Source organism: Acromyrmex echinatior, chromosome 3 (assembly GCF_024713525.1).
Source record: "Acromyrmex echinatior isolate Ae372 chromosome 3, ASM2471352v2, whole genome shotgun sequence".
NCBI classification, from domain to species: Eukaryota; Metazoa; Arthropoda; class Insecta; order Hymenoptera; family Formicidae; genus Acromyrmex; species Acromyrmex echinatior.
The window spans coordinates 1,592,063-1,602,354 of NC_141854.1; the positions used below are offsets into that span (position 1 = coordinate 1,592,063).

Genomic DNA, 10,292 nt, shown 5'->3' on the forward strand with positions numbered 1-10,292 from the left:
TGCGAAAAAAGTAGCATTTAGATGTTATATTGAATACATATATCCAATATGATCTAAGTATATGTTCCCCTCCGTTTTGTAAAAAATCTCATATAGGATCACCAGCAGTTACAACGAAACCAAGCTTAGCCTACAATTGTACAACTGACGGTCTGTTAATCAGTATTGGACCGTCAATGGTAAAAGATTGGCTGTTAAATGACAACCAAAGTTCTGTCAGCCAGTACTGGATCATCACTGGTTCAATAGCTGGTTGAAATAACTGGGCAAGTACCATCTATCAGTACTGGGTCCAAGTTATTATCCAGTACTTAGCCAGTAGTTTGCCAGTATTGCGCTAGTGAACTATGGCAATCAATACTAGCCCAGTGAGTCGATTGCAAAACCCTATATGGAATATTGAAAAAAATGGAAAAGTAATTTAACATTAATTATATAAAATTATGAACTTATTAACAAATTAATATATTTATTGATACAAATGTAAGAATACACAAATCTATTTTTCAAATAATTGACTTATTTACTTATTTTCACAATGTTTAGTAGATGAATTAGAATCTGGAATAACAAAAGTACTAAAAAAAGTTACAATTGATGTGTGTATATTTCTAGATTGATCTACCTTATAAGGAATTTCTTCTACTTAGTAAACAAATTGTTACGAAAATATAAATTAAATACAATATTGTAAAATATGAGTACAAAGTTACAATAAAATGACTTACGGAAATTAATAATCATCTCTTGATAGTTATAGAAAGTATTTACTTATTTATGAAATATACCACGTTTATGACGTTCTACATTTTGCTTTACTTACAATATCAGAATAAACCGAGTAATAAATTGATGCAATCGTCAGACGGATAGTTTAATGCACGACTTACTAATACTATCTGTTGAATTCACTCACAAACACCGAGTAGGGCATACAGGGTGCAGTTGCCTTATAACAAATTAAAAACAAATTAAAAATATTTTATATTTCCATTGTTATAATTTTATGCATCATAAATAAATATCCTTTATAAATAAATATCAAAAAGAAAGATAATCAGTGAAACAATTATAGCTTTTTTTATGTCATTATTTAATGACGTTGATGTTGCATTAAAAGCGATGAGGACAGATGTAAGGACTATTATAATAAAAACAATATCACTTTCATTAATGTATCCTTTTCTTTTACAAAACTGCCGGAATCGCTACGGTAGTCGCTGTACTAAATATTAACAGGTTAATTTCTTGCAAGACAGTCCATCCCCGTGGCTAAAGAGCAGCCAACCCTTTCGCCGAGGAAGGAAGGAAGGAAGGAAGGAAGCAAGATCGTCGCCTCGATGAAGGGTCGGCCAGGTTCTATCGAGGGCTTTCGCCGGTCGAGTTTAACGGGGTTTTGCTGGTCGCGACGGTCTCCGGTTTGGGGCAGGTAGATAGACAGGGGTTAGAGACGGGGGCGTTTTAGCGAGTTACGAGCAATTGCCCATCGCCATTCTGCGCCATAGCTTCGTTCTTTAACCGACCGGCCCTCTCTGCCCATCACTGGGACCCCTTTCTACCTTCTTGCACGAAGGGTAGCGCTTGATAGGAACCGAGAAAATTGCGTGATTAACCGAAACCGTCTCTTGGGCTCATCAACACGCTTCTGCGACCACGAGAATCGGCCTGCCTTCGAGCTATAATGGCCACCGTCCTAAAAGACCACGACAGATCTCTTTCGATGAGTCTCTCTTCCTCCGCATCCTCCGGCGAGGTCGGCTTGGTCGTCCGTAAACCGTCCAATCGTCGTCGGCGGACCGCACATCGTGTTCTTGGTTTTATTGCCGGCGACGTAACCTACCGACAGACCACTGAAGATTGTTGTGGGATTAAGGGGCTCGTAGACTACTGTGGCCATATAACGTTAAAGCATGATGTAAATAACATGATCAATTGGCTAGATTGGTTATATAAGCCTTATATGCACAATGTTATTCGCATATAATTTTGCAATTATAAATCTTTACAATTTGTAGAATTAATTTATTTTTAATAGAAATATCCTCATGCATTACGTCCTTTTAAAAATTAATTAAAGAAATTTTATTAATTACTTATCTTATCTATCTAAATATTAAAATTCTGTTTTCAAATACAGATATTATTTATATTTATGAGTGCGCACGCGCGCGCGAGAGTGTATGTGTGTGAATGTTAAATACTTTAGTAATTTAATTTCTCGTCATACTTCTATTTTTGGCGTATTTGGTTATATAACTAAAAAATTGTAAATATTTCTATAATAAAATTATGTGAACATTACACTGTAGTATTGCACAAAAATGAATGCTCGTATGGGTCATAATAATCTATCAATCATTTCTTTTTTTTATCAATAAGTTATCAATATTTGTTTCCTATTGTATTAAACATGTTTAAAAGTAATTATAATACAATTTTAATAAAAATTAAGGCCTTGTATAATAGTGGAGCATTATTATAATTCGTGATGATTATTATAATTTAACATTGATTATTACAATATAATGACATAAAGTATATAATATTTACGATAATCTCTGTCAAAAACTCTCTTTTTTTATGATAAAGTAATCTTTATAAATATCTTTTATACTTATTCCATGTACATTTTTCATATACGAACATATGTATATATTTTTGTTTTGTATGTTTTATATTTTAAACTGTTACAATATTAAAAATTATGTGTCTCAAAGACATAATGTATTTCATTATGTGAATAAAAATTATGAAGACTGAACATAAAAAAGAGCATATCATTATATGCGGAAAGAGGAAGAAGAGTATTTTATTAAAAATTTTATTTTAATCCGGAAATAATTATTTAGAGAGACGAGAGTATCGATTGCATTCGTTTTGTGCTTCCTTCCCTCTTTTACTTAAATCTAATGATCTGGGATCGAATTATTTGACGAAATTACGCGAACAGAATCAGCGTAAGCAGCGAAACGATAGACGAGGCTTAATATGGATAATCCGCGATTGATTGGCTCAATTAAAGGCATCTGGGCGAATGCAGACGAATTGAGAATGAATACTTACTTCCTTAGAAATGAAAAAGAGATTTGAAAGATATTATTCGTATTGTGCATACTATTTTATACGTGAAATACTGCTGATGGAATAAATATTTACTTAAAGAGATGGCCGGAAATGGAGTTATTTCAAGAAAGTATAATTAATTTTCATGTCAAAGAAATAAAGTTATCCATTTTATGTCCTCAACGTCCGTATATGCGCCTATATACATCTATGAATTCAACACTTTTGCGAGATTTAATAAAAGCTTGAGTAGAGGATTATTCAATCAAATCTCTCACATTTTCACCTACTACGAAACGGAATATTTTTCAGAGAAAAAGTTAAAAAGTGCAAAAAGTATTTGACTGTAAAACGCGTAAGTATCTCTTCCATTTCAAAAGAATTTCTGAATAAAAAAATTAAAATTTTTCTGAAATTATCATATTGATGATTGATAATGTGTAATGCGTTGATTCATAGAAAAAAAATTTCATTTAGTAAGAATACATTAGCCAGCGGTCAAATTATATAATTAACGAGTAATTTCCATTTTTAAGTAAAATTTATTGACATTCCTGTTTTCCTTTATACTTTCTGTTCTTTCCTACCGAGATATAACTTAATAACTCTGTCACTGCCTCGCATTGTAATCAAAAAGTCGCAATGCGGCTTTGACATTATCTTGGCAGTATCAATGTTTAACAGATAGCAAGACATTTATGTATATGCAGATAGTAAAAAAGAGATTGCAAATGTAAAAAGAACAAAATTAAAATTGTAATTTTATATTTCTCCTTTTTCTAATTTATTTCTTTATGTTCCAAAAATTATATTTCAGTATTAAAAAAATTGTTAACATCATACACACATTATTTCAGTAATATTCCAGTTTATACATCACAGAAGCTTGCAATATTACAACAATATTGCAAGCTTTTATACTGTATAGGCAGTTTGTCATTTATAAATTCATTTAAATTTGTGCAACTTAAGCAGTGTTTATTATATATATGTACATGTGTGTATACATATATATATATATATATATAGCTAACAATAAATGATACAATTTTTAGTAAAAAAATATGTAGTACGTATATAATGTTATTTTTTAAAATTAATTTTCAACATCATAGTAAGCAAAAAACATTTTGAAACATTTCAGTAACAACATTGCTGTAATGTTCTAAAGGTTTCTCGTTTACTGGGTTAAGAAGAGATATACGCGTAATTATATAATCGCAATTCAAAATACGTAACACGTAAATAACCATCTTATTTAGTATTTGCGAAGTACGTAATATATACGACTTCTTTTCGTGATAGTAGGGTAATGTAATCTGACCTGCGCGGATACATTAGCCGGAAGGCACTGTGGGATACCCTGCTGTACCGTAAGCTGTCCTAATTGTCCCCCAGGAGTCACGGTGTACACAAAGTTTTTTTTAGATTCGTCCCTTTTGTGTACACAAAATTATATCCCGATCTGTCATTGAGGAGCGAACGTAAGTGTCAGATTTCGTTGAGAGACAACGATGCAATATTATAGCAATCGAAAATATCGTTCAGAATTTTTATTATATTAAATGACGAAATAATTCAATTTTTTCGAGATTGATAACTTATTTTAGTTTGCATTAGAAAATTTGATATTGTGTGTAATCAAATTTGATATTGTATAATTTCTTTTGTAAGAGGAAACAAAATTATTTTTATCGTTATTGTTATTGAATACAACTATCCTATGTTAACGATAAAGTTTCAACTTGGCTAACATCGTCGAATATTTGTATTAGTATCTGCATTGGAAAACTTGAAATCGATTGAATTATAACAGTATGTTAATTGGTTGCTGTCTCTACCAGATAATGATCTAACAGTTACGTAATGAATCTTGCTGCTAATTCGATATCCCATTTCGATAATTGGGACCGACCCAAGTTGTTTATTTTTGTGCGAACGAGTCATCTACTCTGTTCAAAATGACGTTAATTAGGCTGTCCCTTGTTGAGGGTTGACTCGATATCAGCGCAGCCGATTATATTCTATCTCTTGAAAGAAAGTGCTTAAAAGGTTGTCCCCATTATGATTTCCCGTATTAATAATTGAGGTCGATCAAATTCGTTTGCCTTCATTTTAAATCGAGATGATCATTTGTTCTTTTATCGATGTTATTATATCTTTGTGCATTCATCGGTAGAAAATCTGTTCTGTAATGATTGCTAAGAGTAAACTTTGATATATTGCTATATAATATCATATAATTCACAATATTTGCATAATTCCATTTGATTTTAAAATGAAGACAATTTAATTATCGTTTAAAATATTCGTATGTGTATAATATTATAAAAATTACGAATTTCTCATATTATTAATAATATTTTATTTTTACTTTATAAAATATTTTTTTAATTTTTAAAAACACAGCAAATAAAAAAAATAATTTTCATTAAAAATATAAAAATTTATATATACATATAATATAATACGTATACGAATGTAATAATTTATCAATTAAATATCTTTTTTTCAATATCTATAACAAGAGAAGTTTGTTTTTAAAAATTAAAAATAATATTAAATTAATCTGAATATCGAGATCGTGATAATAACAACATTATTTTTCGTACATTATTATTTTTATTATTTTTAAACTCTATTTAAGTATTGAAAATTAAATTGATTATACCAAAAGATAAATTTTCATGGTGGGCATCGAGTTTGATTCATCGGTCAAAGGAGTCAATCATGTGATCACCGAGTGGCATGACAAAGTCTTTATATACTGTATACATCCAATATATATAAAGAAAGGCAAGAGCCAAGAGAAAGGATAGGTAAAGAGCCATGTAGAGCGCGTGAGAGGATGGGAAGAATTAACCGAGTCTTGTAAGGTGATATGAACCATAAACGAGGCAATCTGCCGGAATCCTGAAGAACGATCGATGATGTTTTAAGACTGCCTCAGTAACAAACCGTCTGGAAGACCGTCTACTGAAAGAGTCAAACGCAGAGACTTGATGCCTAAATGCACGTCTACACGCGCATCATATCGGCTAGAGAGATTTTGTATGAATATACGAATTAGATTCTCACACATACTTATACATCTACTCATCGCACAGACGTCGATCAACCGTGAGAACGTCCTTTGGTAAAACCTGAATTCCTTGTGCTTAATTGATCTGAGAGTCAGTTTGGGTCCCAGAAAAAGAACAGGAAACCACTCGTATATGGCTCCTTCCGTTCCCAACGATCGAGATCGATCTCTCGTCGGAGCAGCAGGTAGAGATGCAAACGCGAGTCAAGGTCATGGATGCATTTAATAGCTTTTGGTCAGGTATATATTGTATTAATTCGCGATATAGAGCAATCTTTCACACTATTATATCTTTCTAAAAAAAGGGGGGGGGGAGAAGAAAAGTTTCAGGCACTAATATTTCAACTGTACATAATTTTAAAAAAGTTTGCAATTAGTATCAAGAAAAATTCATACTTACAAAATAGCATGTAATAAGTTAATACGTTTAGTTAATACGAAAAGTCTAATATAAAAAATATTTTTCGCAGAATTTATATTTTTATGTAACGGAATTACGAATTTTTGAAAAATATTGTATGATTAAAAAAGAAGCTTATTAATATTTTACTTCTTATAAACAATTTAAATACACACACACACACACACACACACACAAAGGAAAGTGGGGATTGTGTGCATTTTGGTTTGCACTTTTCCGATAAATGGATGCTACCGTGGCGAAATTTCTAAGTTAGGCGCAAGTCTTTTCAGATATAATCAGATATAAGTTATATAATTTGAAAATGTAATTAAAGGCAAAAGTGAGAAGAGGTGAAATTACATATTTCAATAGGAATTTTGGCATCCAGAAAATAAGATGGTAAATCCGTATTCTTATTTTGTTTATTTAATCTTGCATATCTTATTAAAGCACGTTATTATATGCGTCTTTTGAATTATTATTCATTTTAGTTAAAAAGTCTTTGAGTAATTGTTTTTCTTATCAAATCAATTCGTGGCGGGAAATTGTGCGCATGGACAATTCAAAGTTTTCTCCTAATGAAAACTGCACTATTTGCAAAGAAATCGGAAGAGGAACTCTACTCTGTCGACAAAGTAAAAATAACATGATATTAATATTGTAATTTCGTATTTCATAATATAAACGTAATATAACGTATGGTGTTACATAACAGCCCAAGGATCATATCAAATTGAGAGAAAATCAAAATCATCATTAAAATGATGATTTTTAGGTACAAAATTTGACTGTTTATTGATTTTAAACATAAAAATAAAGTCATCTTGACGTCATTCTAATTTTCTGTCCATTTTCGTGTGTTTTTTGGGAGCTACATTGTAGAGTGCAAAATTATAACATTGACATTATGTTACTTTTTAAGTCGACTGGGTGATTTCAACGCTGCCTGTGTTTTAAATGGGTTCATAAAAAATGCAGTGGAGCTGAGAGATGACGCCGATTTTTGTTTAAATAATTAATTTTTCCAATTTCTGTATTATTTTTTAAAAGTTTATATTTATTTCGTATTAATATTGGTATAATAAAATATTTTTTAATTCTTTTATCAACATTCCATGAAACATTTTCCGTGAAATATTTATTTTATTAATTTTATATTTATTTCTTATTATTCTTACCAATTTTTCCGCTTTTGCTTTTTTTACTTTTTGCCAAGTATAACATTATCAAATAAAAAATTGTTCAATATAAGAATGCATATATTAGTTAGAAGAATGTTTATACTTTATATTGTTTATATTGACTTCAATTTTAAAAATTACAACAATGAATTTCCCTTAAGTATGTCCAATTCATTCCTTTTTCCCTATACATCTATTCATATTATCAATATATTGTATTAACTCATAACGAAATTGTATACTCATGTAAAAAATTTACAAAAATATACATCAACTGAGAAAATGTATGAAAAAAGATATCTATACGAAAAGGAGTGAACGGTTTGCTGAAAAAAGACGTTGTCGAAAGATTAATAAAAATCCCTTTCTTTTCCTATATTCTTTCTTCAAGCAGAAAACGGCGCTAAATAGACAGTAAAACAGTCTCGGAGAAAACAAAGTGCCAGGCTCTCTTTCTTATTGGTCGATTTGCGAAGGTATCGTGAGCACCCTGTCTATCAGCCGTCTTGAAAAACGATCGGCAAGAAAAAGATGTCGTAGCGCGCATCGGGAACGGACGGACATCAGGAGCGAGCCCGGTGTCGGCCGCGCGATCAGCCTGCGGGCAGCATGTGGACAAAGCAGAAGCACCAGCACCAGCACCAGCACCAGCACCAGCACCAGCACCAGCAGCCGCAGCAGCAGCAGGTGATCCCGATATAATGGTACGTATACCTGTATACGTACGTGCACGTGTACGCTGCACCCACGTGTGGCATCGTGCGCCCGGTGTATCGCGTTCGTCGTAGCCGAACAATGTGTAGTAGTCACCTCGACGAACGAGGCCGAGAGAGAGAGAGAGAAAGAGAGAGAGATGGATAAGAACGAGCAGTTCGTTCTCTGACAACGACGTGATCTTCGAGGGGCAACGTACATTTGCATATGTCTGCCTTTCTGAGTGAACTGCATGTCTCGCGAGAAACAACCATTACTTATCTCTAGAAAACGGAAACGTGATACGGTGTAATTGTATGGCTGCGAAAGACGGGTGTAGTACGACGTGCCCTCGATCGGCTCGAATCATCTTAACTTTGTTCGATCATCTTAAAATCCAAATGCAAATGAATTTTGCAATTCTTCCTGAACGTTTCAACGAATTCTTTGAGCGAAGTATGAGTTTGAGGCAAAAAAATTTACATTTTAACAAACACGACAGAGCCTGTTCTTAAGAAACATCAGTAACGTTGCGCGATGTGTAGGTAATAATTTAAATAATTTATACTTTAAATTTGTATTTAATCGTGTTGTTTCGGAAAGACACCTCTCTTACGACACCATCAAGGCTCGCACGTGAAATCAATAATTGGCCGCATCGACTTTCGATTTATCAAGACGCACACGAGTATAGATCGCCTCTTTGTCTTGCTTCGTGATAGGGCTGGTACTCAACCGAGACAAGCGGACAGTGTTTACGAAGTGTCGTACCACCGACGAGCTAATGGCTCGAAGACATTAAGTTAATTGCTCGGCACGTCGTACCTGTGTACTCGCATTTGCGTGCGCGACGAGCCCATCTTTCTTTCGCTATCTGCTTTCCACCCTCGTGTTCCCTACGCCTTGCCACCGTCACGTAATGTTCATCGTAATGGAAGTATCGTAAAAGACATGAGTGATCCCGCCGAATGAAATTTCCGTGGGAAGAGCCTCTTTGTCAACACTGTTCGATCGATTAAAACAAAAATCCATAAACACACAAGCTGTCGTATTTTACAAATTCAAATTCGTGAAGTTAATGGTAAACGTTAATTAAATGTAATTGCAAATTACAATGATTTATCAAAGTTTGAGAAACATCGGAATTAAATTAAGCGTAACACACACAAATAATATAAAATTATAACAAATATATATCCAATATAACTTTCTTTGAAGACTGTTGTAAATAACTGCGCTTTATTAAATAATAGAATATTAAATTATATAATATGCAAATATTTTATTAAAGATTCTTTCTTTCCTCTGCAGGTCTGCTATTACAAAATAAGATAATAGATAAGTAATTTATTAAAACTAAATAAGATAAATGAGTATACTCAATTATGAGAATAATTTCCTATTGGCCGATAATATTATCGATTGTAATCGAAAATGTTTTTCATCAAACTCTAAGAGTTATCTTCGATACAATCGTACGAGCTACGCATTAATAGTAAATACCCTAAATTCAGAAAATAGGAAATATGTAAATACGCCGTCTAGTGTAATTTTAGCATACGCCATCGCGCTCGCCCCTTTACGCATAAAAGGAAAAACAACCCCGTGGTAGTTGGAGGGGGAGTACGGTACCTCCGTCGCTGATTTTTCCTGCCCGTCGAACCGTCTACGTGTATTTACATAAAATGGCGAGTCGTCGGAATTTTTAAATCAAATTCCTTATCGAACAAGCACGAGCTCGTGCAAAAGGGGAGACCGGCGGGGTGGTGAACTGGCGGTGCGAAAAAGGTGAGTCTCTATCTACCACCAGCGAGATAACGAGCTCGTTCCTTTTCCACGATCCTCTGCACCCCGAGGTAACTCGCAACCC

General features: G+C 33.1%; 1 protein-coding gene and 1 long non-coding RNA gene across 2 annotated transcripts in view; one reads left to right on the forward strand and one right to left on the reverse strand.

Moving 5' to 3' along the window:
* LOC147910106 (uncharacterized) overlaps nt 1-5,488 on the forward strand; it is a 30,918-nt gene extending 25,430 nt beyond the window's left edge. Inside the window, exon 2 of the long non-coding RNA XR_015544336.1 lies at nt 1,256-5,488. This is a non-coding gene — a long non-coding RNA (uncharacterized LOC147910106). The remainder of the gene's footprint in view (nt 1-1,255) is intronic.
* Nucleotides 1-10,292, reverse strand: part of MESR6 (misexpression suppressor of ras 6) — a 697,505-nt gene that overhangs the window by 28,110 nt on the left and 659,103 nt on the right. The window lies entirely within an intron of this gene.